We start from the raw sequence: 14,624 nt of genomic DNA, 5'->3' as shown, positions 1-14,624 counted from the left end.
CTTCAAAATTTATTTATTTATTGAACTTATATTACCGCCTATTTTTATTTTTTTGTTTTAAATGTGGTTTTACATTGTGTAAGCTGCCTCGAGTCGTCATGGGTGAATAGGCAGCAATATTAAATAAATAAATAAATATTCACCTATGGCAACTCGAGGCGGCTTACAGAAGGTAAAACCATATTTAAAATAAAAAATAAAAACTAACAAAAAGAACCAAATAAATTAATAAAATACAATAGAACAGAATGGGGGGGGGAATGACAGCACTGAAAAAAAAGTATCTTCTGACTTGTTTTCATACTTAAAGACTATTACAGCCTACCTGATGTCACATGATCAAAATTGGGATGCTTGGAAACTGGCATGTACTTATTCCAGTTGCAATGTCCTGGGGATCACTTCCCCCTATGCAACCTTTCCAATATTCAAAGTCAATGGGTGGAGAAGCCAGAATCATTGAACCATTGCTTGATTCGCTTAGTGACTGCAATGCTTCACTTAACAACTACGGCAAAAGGTCCTAATTAAGGTTGGGGGAATTCTGGGAATTGAAGTCCCACCAAGCTCCAAGGTTGGTTTTGATTGATTGCAAGCAAGTTGATTGCAGTTGCAGCCTATTCCAAAGCCAAAAAAAAGCCCCCCCCTCCCCCACCTGGGGCGCTACGTGCTGCTCAGCACCTCCTGCGCGCTCCAAGGCAGAACAGGCATGGGCGGGGCCTTGAAGGGCGATGACGTCACGGCGATGAGGAAGGCGTGGCGATTCGAGTCAAGGGAGGAAAAGAGGGACAGCGCATGCGCGGCACCTTGTTTACCCCGTTTTTCTCGGCCAGCCCGGACGGAGCATCAAGTGGGCGCGCACGCTCTCTCACTCTCTTTTGCTCTCCCTCCCCCTCTCCTGCATTCCTGAGTCCTCCCAGCAGGTGCCGCTCTAGGCCCGCCCGAACGTGGCGGGCTCTGTGGCCGCCAGGTGGCGCCTGCGCCCTCCATTCCCTCGCCAGCCGCCGAGCTGCGAACACCCCAAACAATCCCCAGCGCCGCCGCCGCCGCCGCCGAATTGAATCCTCCGCCCGCCTCGCTGGCCTCCGTCGCCGCGCTCAAACCGGGAGAGACGACGACGACCCCCCCACCCCATCCCACGTCCTTCCCCTCAGAAGGCCTCGCTTCGGCCCTCCTCTTCCTCCTCCTCCTACGGCGGCCTGTTGGATTATTTCCCGCCGAGCGGCCCTCACTCCCTCACAGGCCTTGGGGGAAGCGTCTGAGGTAAAAAAAAAAAAAAGACGACGACGAAGGAGGGAACCGGAGCGAGCGAGGGAGATCGCACGACGCCTCGTCTGGTTGGGGAAGAAAAGCAAGGCCGGGAAGTCGACGACGACTGAGGCGCGGAAGGGCGGGGGAGTAAAAAGGCGCGCGGAGGAGCCCCAAGGCAGGCCCGGTCGGCCAGGCCTCCTTTCCTTCACCACCTCAGGCGACGCGGGGGTAAGTCGGACCGCGGCGTCGAAGCTTCTGGAAGTCTTCTCTTCTCCCCCCCCTCCGCTTCCCGCGGGGGACGGGCTACTTTCGGCGCGGCTCCCTCCGGGCCTGTAGAAGGGAGGGAGGCCGAGCTCTGAGAGGCAGCCAGGCAAGATGGAGGACGCGGGGCCGGCACTTCCTCTACCCCCCGGTCAGGCTGCGTCGGGGTTAGGTTAACGCCGAGCGTGTGAGGGGATTCCCCAAAGGCCGGAGGCCCGTCTCATTCCCCCTTCCTCACTTTCTGTCTCTCTTCCCCACTTCCCTCCGGCCCCGCCTGCCGGGAAAGGCCGAGGCCCCGCCGCCGCCGCTGCTGCTGCTGGCAGAGAAAATGGAGACGCTTCCCTTCTCTCTTTCCTTCCTCCACTTCGGCGAGGGGGGCGGAAGGAGGGGAAAGGGAAACGGGGCCAAGTCGGGCAGCCCCGCTCTCTTGCCCGCAGCTGGGTCTCGGGGGAGAGGAGAGAGGGCGCGGGGACCCCGCGGCTCGGGTTGTGGGAACGGGCGGGGGCGGGGGGAGGAGAGGTAGACGCGTGCCGGGCATCCCCACGCGCAGGGCGGGGGAGTCGTGAGAAAGCGGCAGGGAAGAAGTGGGGGGGATATTCGTCCCCTCGGCCGCCACACTCTTGTTTTGCTCGCTCCTTCCTCAGTCCCTCCTCTATTTTTCATTCTTTACTCTCTGACTCGTCTGTTTTTTCCTTCCTTCCTAAGTTGCCTTTCTCCCCCCCACCTCCTTCTCTATCTCATCTATTCTTCCTTTTGCTCCCTCCTTCATTCTTCCTTCCTTCCCACTTTATTTTCCTTCCCTTCCTCTCTTAAGTTGCCTTTTTGTCCCTCCTTCCTTCTCTAACTCATCTGTTTTCCTTCCTTCCCACCTTTTTCCCTTCCTTTCCTCCCCCTTCCTTCCTCTCAAGTTGCCTTTTTCGTCCCTCCTTCCTTCCCTCCTTCCTCTCTTAAGTTGCCTTTTTTTGTCTTTCTCTAACTCATCTATTCTTTCTTCCTTTCCTCCGTCCTTCGTTCTTCCTTCCCACTTTGTTTTTCCTTCCTTCCTCACCTGTTTTTCTTCCTTTCCTCTTTTAAGTTGCCTTTTTGGTCCCTCCCTCCTCCTCTAACTCATTTTTTCTTCCCTCCTTCCTTCCTCTCTTAAGTTGCCTTTTTCTTCCTTCCTTCCTTCCCACCTTTTTATTTTTCCTTCCTTGGAAGCGAACACAGGGCCATTGACAGCCTCCAAAGGGGGAAGAGTTGTTATTTTGGGTGAGTGGGGCTGGGAGAGAAACAGTAATTTTGCCTGCCTGCTTCTCCCTTCCCCAAGAGGCCTGGCAACACGGGGACTCTCTACTCCTTTTCGGGGAAGGAGCGCTTGCGAATCCCCCGTTTTGGCCCACCAGGTGAGGCATTCCAGCCAAGGAGTGCTGGGCGGAGGTCCCTTTTCTCTCTCTCTCCCCCCTTCTGCTGACTTTCAGAAGAGAGGGGGCTTTCCTTCCCAAGGTTTCCCCCCCATTAACCTCCCCCACCCCCAATCCTTGGGGAAACTCAACACTCTCCCCATCCCTTTCCCTCCCCAAAGCCAGAGGCTTGTCGGAGCAGTTGCGCGACTTCTGCTGGGTTTCAAGCGGCGCTTTGGACACGTCGCCTCTCCTTCCTTCCTTCCTTCCTTCCTCTTGGTCTCTTTATGGTGGCCAGTTTCTCTAGTCGGGTCGGGGTGGAGGGGGGGAATGGAGGGAAGCGGCCCTTCCCCCCGGGGGCTTTTTGATGTCTGGGCGAGCTGCCGGGTGCCCCGCTGGGTCGCTGCGGGGTGGGGGGAGGTGAGGGGGCGGAAGCGGCAGCCTGTTTCAAGCTTCGGAACTCTTCAACCCCCCTTTTTACTTTGGCGCCAGTTTTGGTTGAGATCTACTCGGTGGTCGCGCCCCCCCACTCCTCCCCTCCTGCGCGCAGTCCAAAGCCAGCTCTCACCCAGGTAGGAGTTGAACTGGTGGGGCTTTACTATTATTATTTATTTCCTCTCAGGCAAGTTTCCTCTTCCTTCTTTAAAGCTTATTGACATTTGGAGTGGTGGGAAATAAAAATAAGTGGGTGGCAAGAAAAAAAAGGAGGGGGAATCAGGTTTAGTAAGGCTGCCCGGTCGGTTTCTTTTGGGGTGGGCAGAGGGGTCGAGAAGGGGCCTTGGACTTGAGTTCCTAAAAGGCCGCCAGGCTTAGACGACCCTCCCTCCCCCCAACTATCCCCAGACAACTCCCTTTCAGGATGAGCAGGGGATCAAAAGGCCTTTGGCTGGGTCAGCCGGCCTAAAGAGTCCCCGCGGCTCCCCGAGACTCCACGCTGCGGCCGCAGTCCTTATTCGGCGGTTCCTGTCCCTGAGTCCCGGGGGCGCAAAGGAGGAGGCGCCTCGGGATGCCATACCCCGTATTTGTTTCCTCCTCTTCCCTGAGAGGCCTGGCTGGCTCGGGGTCCCACTCTACCCTTTGCAGGCTCAGGCTGGGTTTTGCGCAGATGGTGGGCCAGGCTCCCCGCATTTCCTTGTTGGAAAGAGCTTTCTTCCCCCCCCCCCAAAGCTCTCTCTCTCTTTTTGCCAGCCCGCGGGGAGGGTGGGGAATCAGGTTACCGAAGTGCGTCACACGCTCTTCTGGATGTTGGGGCCTTTGCTCGGCAGCCGCCTGGGTTTCTCTCTCCTCCCCCCCCTTTATCTCGCTGGCAGCAGACACGCATCGCCTGGTTTATGGGGAAGGGGAGAGAGCGGGGTTGCCATGCACTTGAGGGGAGAGGGCTTAGGATTCGCACTCATCGGCCCTGCTTTGAAGGTGCGCTTGGACAGACAAAAACCTTCTGGGGGGTGGGATTGGCAAAAGAGCAGATGTTAAAGGTGTAATTCTTGGGAGGGGGGACACTTGGTTCGAGAAGCTGCATGATGGAAGGTACCCAATAAAGTCCATCCTGAGGCTTTTAGGGCTGAACGTTTGGCCTTAAGTATGCCCTGCTTTTCAATTTAGGCTGTGCCTGGGTTTTTTGGGGAGGGGGGGCAACTTCCAGGTGTCTTGGTGCCTTTTTCTCTAAAATTGCAAATACCTTGTAAAGGAAAGGCTCTCTATCCCCTCAAAAACAAGGCTGTGTTTTCCATTATGTAACGAGAATGCTTGAAAGCTTACAAAACATTTGTTAATGTTGGAATATATACAACTTCCAGGAAACACTTTCAATTTTGTGAATAAGAAAAATGGCTGATGGGTGAAGCATTAAGGGTTCTACCATTTGTTACAGTTGTGGATTTGGTGGGATTTGAGCCACCATACCAGAGTGGCATTTAAGGTGGCAAATAGACTGAGAATTGTTGTGGGTTTTTTTTTCTGGCAGAAATAGCATGCGTTTTTCCTAGCCTCCAAATAACCAGTTAGGATTAAAATATTCAATTATGTACTTTTCTCTCTCCAACACATTTTCATGGATACTAGAGGAAGAATTTCTTGTGAAAATTTGTGTGATATCCCTTAGTGGTATAAATTAAATTTCACTTAAAACATTTATGAATAAATAAATATAGTGTAACAAATCCCAAGTACAGTATTTTACTTTGCCCCCAAAACATAACAACTGTAGCGCCACTTGTTGCTGTCCATTTTTTTAAACAAGGCATAGAAACCAGTTAGGATTTGGAAGTTATATTTGTTTTCTCCAGTGAAGAAATACAGCCAGTTAATTAACTTCTTGAAACATATGGGAGGTTAAATTTCAGTTATCCTGGTAAATCTGTTACTTTGCATATCCCAATATATGTGGTAGTTTTGATGGGAAATAATGACTGAAATCATAATTTAGTTTAATTTTTCTAATATAAATTCATTGCACAATCACACGCTGATGTAGGTGTGACTGGAATTTTGTTTTTCAAGTGTGAGACTTACTGTGCTGGTTAATAGAACTGGTTTTATATTCTTATTGACTTTTGCTTTATTTAAAATAGTGTCTCCTCTTCCAAACATCTGTGTGAAGGCTAGCCCAGTCTTTATTGCAAAATCCCAGGTGATAAGGTTACAAGCACAGATCTACATAGTCTGATATCAAAATGACAACATGAGCTATTGAATCATTTACATTTTAGCAGAATGATTCAGATTTAGTGAAATAGGTTATGAAAAATATAAATGTGTAATGGCTTAGGGGTAGGGTTGTTTTGAGAATGTATTCATTCATAAGAAAATATATCAATAGTTGGTTATTTTCCTTTGGCACTTTTCACATATAGATATAATCTTGGGATATGCTGGTTCTGAGAAAAATATTTTCTGTGTTGTGGTTCTGTTTCTGGAAGTAATATTCTCACACTCATATATTTCAATTTATTTGAACTTGCAGTCATTTGCAGCTCATATATAACCCCTCAAAATGTTATTGACTTTATTGTACAAGTTGTTAAGTTCAGCATACAATAGGCTTAATTTCATGTTTCAAAGACAGCTGTAACAATAACAGTGTGAAAACAATTGATTTTCTCTTGTTTTCCTTTTAAATAGAAATTGCAAATGCAACTTTTCTGCTCATCTTATACATGGGGGGAGAAGAGGTTGTAGCAAAACATTAGTTCTTGCACATTCAAATCCATACCTGATATGTTCTTTGTGTGCTAAGAAACAAAGAAAAAAAATAAAGCTGCTGGGATCTTTTTGTATTTCCCCAGACCATTTCCCTATCTTACAATCTTATGTATCTTGCTATTATTAAAAAAAAATCTCATGTATACTAGGTCATTCAAATTACCTAACTTTGTGAATTATCATTTAAATAATTTACCTCTGGAAAGTAATATTTGACCCCATTAACAGTTATACAAGGAAGTGAATAGGTTCCTGATTCTTTGTTTTTTGTTTTTAAAAACTAAAGTGCCAATTTAGTAATCTCCAGAATAAGGACTGTTTGCAGATGATAAGCATTTCATGTGCATGTGAGATATAATAGCCTAGAATAGATAATGTATATTTGACAGTTGCTCTTTACTAAGCACATTTACTTCACATTTTCTGAATCTATTGTTCAATTTTTTTTTAGAAAGCATATTTCATTCCTCAAATTTATAATGTTCTGTGTAGAAAAGCATTCCTATTATTCCTTGTACAGATAATCACTTAATACATTGTAAGTTCTATCATAGTTCCAAGTCAGATCCTCCTGGTTATAAATTTATTATGCCATATCGTTTCATCGTTTCACCATATTAGGACTGGGTCAGTTGCTAAAGTGATGTAGCTACTCAGCCATTTAACTATAGACTTGAGCAGAAATGGGCCCTCTGTTACACTGCTAATCAGCTCCATCAATTGAAGTATTCACACATTTATCAGTTTGATAAACACATTTATATGTTTTATAATCTTTTTAAAAAAATTTACTAGCTTGCTTACAAGAATGGGTTACTGAAGCTTACAATTATTATTAGAGTCAAGGATTGGGGCTTTTTATCCATACTCAAATAGTTTATTTTGCTTTGATTTATTATGTTCACTTAGACCTGCTTGAACAATTTTATTATGACCTTACCCTTCTTGGCAGCACTACAGGCCTCCAAGAGTTATTTGGTAGATTTATAGACAGTATTTGTCCTTGCTAGAAATCCCTAGTTTAATTTCTTTTTCAGTGAAGTTGGTGAGCATTGTTAGTTGGAGAAAGAATGGATAAACCATACACTTATCTTAAAGTTCTTAAACCAACACTGGTTACTTTCCTGGATATATGGCTGATTACCTAATCACTTCTTAGCTTTTTATTGTATGGAAATTTGGATAAAAGAATACTCTGTTACATCTCAACTCATGTAGACCAGGGGTCGCCAACCTTTTGAACCTCAGGAACCACCAAACTCATAATTTTAAATCCACTAATATGAATTTTGGCTGATGGTGAGAGAGAGAGAGAGATCTGGTCTAACCTCTCCCTCCCTCCCTCCCTCCCTCGCTCTCTCTCTCTCACACACACACAGAGTTAGGGGTGGGATTCAAATTTCTTAACCAGTTCTGTGGGCATTTGTGGGTGTGGCTTGGTGATCATGTGACTGGCTGGGCATGGCTTGTATGTAAATATTATAAATATTTATATACATATTGAATTTTTTATTTAAAAAAAGGAGAAACTTTTACCCAAAAGCAGGCAGGCAGATTGAGTTGCTCACAGAATCAGAATCACAGATTTATTCAGAGATCTGAGATCAGCTACCTGAGGCTGACACATAAAATTTGCTTGCAAGTAAACCCATAAAGTGTGCTAGCAAGAAAACTCATAAAATTACCTCACAGCTCACAACATACCATGTATGTAAATATTGAATTTTTTAGAAAAAAAAAAGCAACTTTTACCCCAAAGCAGGCAGGCAGATTGAGTTGCTCATAGAATCACAGATTCATTTAGAGATCTGTGTTTCTGCCATCGGCTAGCTGAGTCTGCATTGCTTCAGTCCTAAGGAAGGTTTGGCTTAAAAGCAGAACCGAAGATCTAAATATTAGCTAGAAAGCAAGAAATCCAACAATTTCCTGCTTTCTAGCTAATCTAAATCTCCCAACACAGCAGAACAGCTGATGGTGAGAAAAAGGAAAAATAGCAACTTGCCAGGTAAGGAGTGAGTGGGTGGGCGGTGCAGCCTTGTGTTCCTGCGCAGCCTGGAATAATTGCTTTGGGGGTGCTCTGAGGGTGACATTTCTCTGTGGACCACCAAAATTTCCTCGCAGACCACTGATATAGACCACTGGTGACTGCTGATGTAGACCACCTGTTAGCTTTTATGGGAGTGATTTTGATTCACTTTGCTCCCCCAATTTTGAAAGTTTCCCCATTTATTATGTTTATATTGCTATAAGCCAATCTGCAGGGACCAAGGGTATCCCTAGCCAAATGTCTAAGTTAAAGAAACAAGTTTTTTTTTTTAAATTCCGCAGTCATCGTTATCCTAACCAAATTCTAGCTGTTGGTGTAGGCACTGTTGCTTCTTTATGCTTAGTGGTCTTACAAGTGTCTAAAAAAAAGTAAACTCTTCTAACATTTCAGGCTTGTATAAATCATTATTCGTGCAGGACTCATGAAACAAAGCAAAACAGATTGCCTTTTTAGAGCAGGGTAGTGATAATTATATCAGGTAGTACCTTTTTGTATGTAATGGAAGTCTTCCATCTTTTTAAAAGTAAAATAGTATTGGCCACTAGCCTGTTTTCAAATACTTAGCAGCCCCTGGATATTGGAAACAATATAGCATGGAATATAAACATATTTCCATGGTCTTCTGGTGGCCAGAGCTTGCAGTCTTCCTCTTAAAGGCTCTGTCTAGCATAGAACCTTAAACTGTATAGCGCCTGCTTTTCAGATCCATTGGAAGATGGTTAGGTGGGATAGCTAGATCAGTTAATTTATTGATTCGGCTCATCCATATTTGCAAATCTCCCTTCCCCAAACTTAATACTGATAATATCTTTGTGCTCAGAAAGATTTTATTCCATCATTGACCTAATGTTCTGCTCTCAGAAAAGCTGAATTGATAGTTACATATTGTTTAATAGAGATGAGAATGAAAGTTGATCTTAGAAGACTAAAGCAGTAGAATATCTTGACTGTATCTGTGATTAAACATCCCCCCCAACTTTGGATTATTTTTAATCTATTTCTTTTAGTTTACATGCATATTGTATACATACTAAACAAATTATATGTATATTGAAATCCTGTTGTGTATCTTTAGATTCCATGCAGGTGGGCACTCAGGTCACTATGATTATATATTTTATAAGTATAGAATTTATAAGTATAGAATTTAATTTTGGGGTGGTATATATTATATACAAAATTTTTAAAAAACTGGCCTTATTCTCCTTGGTTTTTTATTTCTGAAGTATTTTATCTAATTATCATATAATTAATTCTATGTACGGTATGTTAAAAATCATATTACCTTTAGGAAGCTTTTCTTAAAACTCCATCCTGAGGAGATAATTAGGTAACTTAGAATTTAGCATAACAGCTTAGATCCAGAAAGTATACAAATTAAGTGTATGGAGCTGTAGCCTTTTATATAATCTGCACAGTATTGTACCTACATACATCTGAAATATTTGGCAATATTTTGCTTTCTGCAAAACTAGTCAGTTTCCATTGGGTTTAGCAAGCAGGTTGTTAAAGGCAAACATGTGTTAGTTGGCGAGTGATGTATGATTCATACAGGCTGGTGCCTTTCAGAGGGTTAAGAAAATTCTACAGGAAATGGAAATCGGTCCTTTCATTCCCAGAGCCCATGCAGTTTTTTTATTGTCTTGCTGGCTACCATTGAATCCCTTCCTCTAGCAAATACAAAGGTCCAGTAATAATTGTAAGTATCCATTTATTTGTCCCTTATATGTTCATTTCATATCCTATCTTTTAACCTGAAAGGTGCCCTGAGCAACTTAACAATAAAATGCAGAGGGTCCCGGTTCTAATACACTAAATCTAAAAAGTTGTGGAAAAGAAAAATAGTTCGAAATTCAGAAGAGATTCTTGCCTCATAGCAGATCAGTTGCTTTTGAGGGTGGCATTTTGATGTATAGATGTATACTTTGATGTATAAGCCTTTTTTATTTTTGTTGCTTTTTATTCTATAAGTGCATTGTGAAAATTATAAACAGAATTGTTGCAGTTTGGGATAAGTTTTATATTTCTATATCTAGAAAAACGCTGTTGATATTACTCAAACATGAATATGTAGAAAATATATTACAATTTTACAAATTGTGTATGTTCTGTCTATGTAATTCTGCCCAAGATTTGAATTAATATTTCTGATTTGGAGAACCTATATATAAAATACAAAGCTCCTGTTTGGGAAACTCCAAGGCGCAAAATAACTAGTTATTAATAATATATACTGAAAGTAATTATATAGCTGTACTAACTGTAGATATGAAAGTTAATGTTCCTACAAGTAGACAAATATCATGGAGCTAAAGACAATGTCATGTCTTTTTAAAATCATAATCACTAGAAGATGCATTTTTTGGGCACTCCTTTAATTGACATGAGATACTGCATTTTCTGCACAAGCAGACATTATATATTGCTAACTGAAATCCTGTAATATTAATGTTTGGGCAAATGAAGCAAGACTATTGATAAAACAACTAGGCTTAACCAATGTGTAAACTTGTTAGAAATGTTGATCTCCACCAATATTTTTATGAGAATTGCTCTAATTACTAGAGTTGAAACGACAGCTTTCATTTTTATAGGTTAGTTTTAAAACACTGATTTGAAAAGAATTATTTAGTTTAAGCATGTCTCAAATAAAGCTTAATATTCCCCATTTACTATTCAGTGAAATTATTAATATCTAAAAAGTATAATGTCTGTAATTCCTTAATTCTTTAGAGAACAGTATTACACATTTTTTTTTACATTCAAACACCTATTTAGTTCAACAGTATACAGCTGCCATGGCTAGAAGCAATTAAGAATAAGCGTAAGGCAAGACAGCATGAGGCAGAAACTCGTAGGTGGCAACATGAGGAAGGGCCATAATTCAGGGGAAATGCTCTGGACAAATGTTCCTAGGATGAGCCCTTGACAACTTGTAGGTAAAACTTTGAAAAACTGGCATTAATTACTCAAGAAAGCCATTTCTGGTGAAAAATATCACCCTAGATAGGTTGGTGGTTTCCTTTTGTATAGGTTGCTTATGCTTCCATTTATCAGGAAGCAGTGACAGGACATGTACCTTGCAGGCTGATATTCCAAGGTTTAGTCATAAACATTGTCAGAAAGTCAAGAAAGCTGTTGCCAGTCAAAGTTGACACTGTTGAATTAGGTGAAGATGTGGCCTGACTTGCTATAAAAATAATGGTGTTTTCTCTAGTTGCATGTGCTCTGATTAGAATAGGGATAGATAGCCGGTTGATCTTCTAAAATTTTGGACTACTCTTTGACTTAACATTGGCCATTCTCCATTGTGGATGAGAATGATTGCAGTTCAAAATACAGAGGGCCTGATTCAAAGAATAAACCTTTCCATAAAAGTTGAGATAAATAAAGAAAAAAGCAAGCTAACCATTGTATATTAGATCATCAGAACACTGTCATGATTATAGCAAGATACCTCAAATTTTGGAGCCATTGTGGATTTGATCTTGATACATAATAGGACATAAGTTGAATTTTGGGTTCTGATGGGTGGTTCTACCATATCAGCTTCTATTTGCAGATATTACTACAAAGTAGGATAATGTGATTGTTCTACTCCTGTATGTACAAGAATACAGAATTGCCCTGATAAAGGAATACAGGACCCATTAAGGGAGGAGAAACAACTTAGTCTTGGAGAAGGGGATAGTATGAGGAACTCAAAATAATCCTTCTTTGAGTCTGATTCTTTCTGCTTAGCCGCCATTACTGAAAAGAAGAGACTCAATATTTTTCAGTTTTCTGTGCAGTCTGAAAAAGCAATGGTATTGCTTTAAAAGTTGCAACAACTTTAATAGTTGGATTCTTTAAGAAACATAAACCATATTTTTATGATTCTGAAAAAATCTGGGCTGCCTAAATGAATACCGGGGAGATGCTGTCTTGTAGTAGATTACTTCTTCTAAATCACTAAACAGAAAGTTTGGGAAGGCAGTATGCAAAAAAAGATCAGTAGATGATTGTTGATAAAATCAATGGATGTTGAAATTACATATATTTAATTGAAATTAAGTTGGTTATGAAATATAGGCATTAGAGTGAAAACATTGGCTGTTGTGATGAGCTTCAGAATTAACATAGAATGATTGTTCATAGAATTTTGTTTTGATCCTGTTTGATCAATAAGTATTAGTTAATCATCACCTTTATATGATTCAAGTTAATATGCATGGTGTTAAATTTCATATTGTCACATGCACTAAAATATTGCCTATTCTCCCTGGAATGTAGGAGTAGTATATCAAATTCAGGGCATTCCAGGACTTTGGGGTTAGTGCAGTTATAACAACATATTATTATTATTCCCCCAAACTTCCATCCCACATTGGAGTGGACATTTAGTTGTGTAGTCAAAAAGTACCTTGAACTAGCCTGTCCTGGATCCCAGTCCAAATATGAAATATCTTTAAAATAAAACAAGCTCAAGAAACTCTTTCAAAAATGGAAAGTAATCAAGACCCTTTTTAAACAGTCACTCAATGAGCAATTTGAGAAGCCTAAATTCTGTCCTGCAAAATTCAAAATCTGTTGATCATGCCCTTCATTAATCTTTGTGTGTATTTTTTTTAGTATTCGCTGGTATGCATACGGTTAATAAATTTCACATAACCCTAGAAGAACATGCACAGTTAATTTAAATTGCAGCGTGATCTTAGCCCAAAATAAGTACTGTTTAAAGGATAGGGTTTGAATCTATAAAATTATTTGATGCCTAAAATTAATCATAATTAAAAGAAGGACACAGTCATTATAGCTAAAAAAAAACTGGTGGGTACCAGCATGAGTAAAGTTAGCCCAGCAAGCAGTGAGAATGTTCACTGACATCTAAAAGTAGACTAGAAAAAAGTAGGAAATGTGGCCAATCAATTTATTTTATTATCAGACACTGGTGAAAAGTATTGTAAGCTTCCTGGGAACCTAAGCAAGGTAGCTGCGTTAAGGGATAAAGGTATAATTTTTGGGTGCAAGTCGACTTGGTTAACTTAAAAGTTTGGTGAATTAGGAAAAATCTTTATTCCTGGTTGACTGAGTAGTACTTAACTGTATTATATAATGTAAAGGTTTCATGCATTGTAGCCAGATCAAGGAAACAATGTATTTTGATCCAAATTTTAACATACTGGGAATAATAAATTTAGTGGAACTATCAGATTACATATTAACGTTATATGGTTTTGATTGATTAGAATGCAGATAGCTTGGATGCGCTTTCCAGTTTACTTACCTTGAAGCAATAGCAAACAGTATTTATTATGCATTTCTAACTTCAAAATGATTCTGCAACTTTCAGTTATCAGTAGAATTGGTAATATACTGTATATGCTATATACAACATAACCATCCATATTTTTCTTTCTGCTCATTCACTTTATGTGGTTGTAAAGCATAGTCTGCTCAGATGTTGACATTCCTTTTCTCCTAACAAGTATTTATTGTTTATTACATTTATTTACATACTATACGAGATATAATTTTATATACTGTATGTGTGTATCATATTCGTATGTATGTATGTATTACACACACCTGTATGCACACATATACCATAAAATCTTATAAATTCTTATAAAATCTTCAAGCGATTACCACAAATCGTTATTCAAGGCATCAAAAAAACCAAAAAATTAGGTGGCTGCCTAGCATCAGTATAAAAAAAAAACTTCACAGATTATAACTGAGAAGACTGATTAAATAAAACAGTGTTGACAGTCTTTGGAAATATTTGAGCTGTTTTGCCACACTCTAGCGTGGATTCAAGTTACAGCTGGTTTTCTTTCAGGAATTAGCAATAGAATTGGTTGAATTATTTTGCTGTTATTATTTTTGCACTTGGCATTTGTTAACCTATATATTTTTTTCCTCTTTGTGAGATCATTTTCTCAAACCTGCTTGCTTTCCTTTCGCTTTCTCATTTGCTGATAAGGTCACATTCCAAATGACATCCTTCTTAGCAATGGTGGCATTGCAATAACTTTTTCCAGTCTGGGAAAAAATATTTGCTAGAAATAAGGGTTGTGGTTTTAGAGTACCAAAGTGGGAGAATCTTCACAATAACCAAAGCACATCTGTTGTGCTATGTTCCTGGGGAATGTGCTAACAAAATGCTTTTGTGAACCTGAAGAAAGGCTATTCATTCGCACTATGTAATTTGTGGATCTCAGCAATTGTTTAAGATATGATTGTGAAATCTGGTATGTGTGTTGCCTGTATAAAGCAATGTATAATTTTCCTGATTTTTCTAAAACCTGATTATTAAATACAATTAATACTTTACTTATATATAATCTGTAGTTAACACTGTTTAGTTAATATAAAATGTGAAGCAAGACATGAGAGTTACAATCCCCAAATATTTTTCAGCTAACTGTTGTTCACAATTGTATGATTACAGTCTAAAACTAGATATTGTTCATAGTAAAATGGTAAGAGTTTCAAAAACTTGC

At 40.7% G+C, this 14,624-nt stretch overlaps 1 protein-coding gene across 5 annotated transcripts in view; it reads left to right on the top strand.

The window, feature by feature from the left end:
- The first annotated feature begins 996 nt into the window (after positions 1–996).
- The window catches only part of STAG2 (STAG2 cohesin complex component), a 45,354-nt gene continuing 31,726 nt past the window's right edge, over positions 997–14,624 (top strand). Inside the window, exon 1 of one of the 5 annotated variants that reach the window (XM_026702923.2) lies at positions 997–1,479. The gene's annotated coding sequence lies outside the window, so the exon portion shown is untranslated. Of the gene's footprint in view, positions 1,480–2,093; positions 2,895–3,167; positions 3,464–14,624 lie in introns of those variants that run through there. The other 4 variants (XM_026702924.2, XM_087941086.1, XM_026702925.2 and 1 more) reach the window with 4 other exon arrangements.

The sequence above is a fragment of the Pseudonaja textilis genome, chromosome 12, assembly GCF_049901715.1.
Source record: "Pseudonaja textilis isolate UNSWEBS1 chromosome 12, rPseTex1.2, whole genome shotgun sequence".
NCBI classification, from domain to species: domain Eukaryota; kingdom Metazoa; phylum Chordata; class Lepidosauria; order Squamata; family Elapidae; genus Pseudonaja; species Pseudonaja textilis.
The sequence above is the reverse complement of the archived record's forward strand: the minus strand, read 5'-3'. Positions and strand labels throughout refer to the sequence as shown.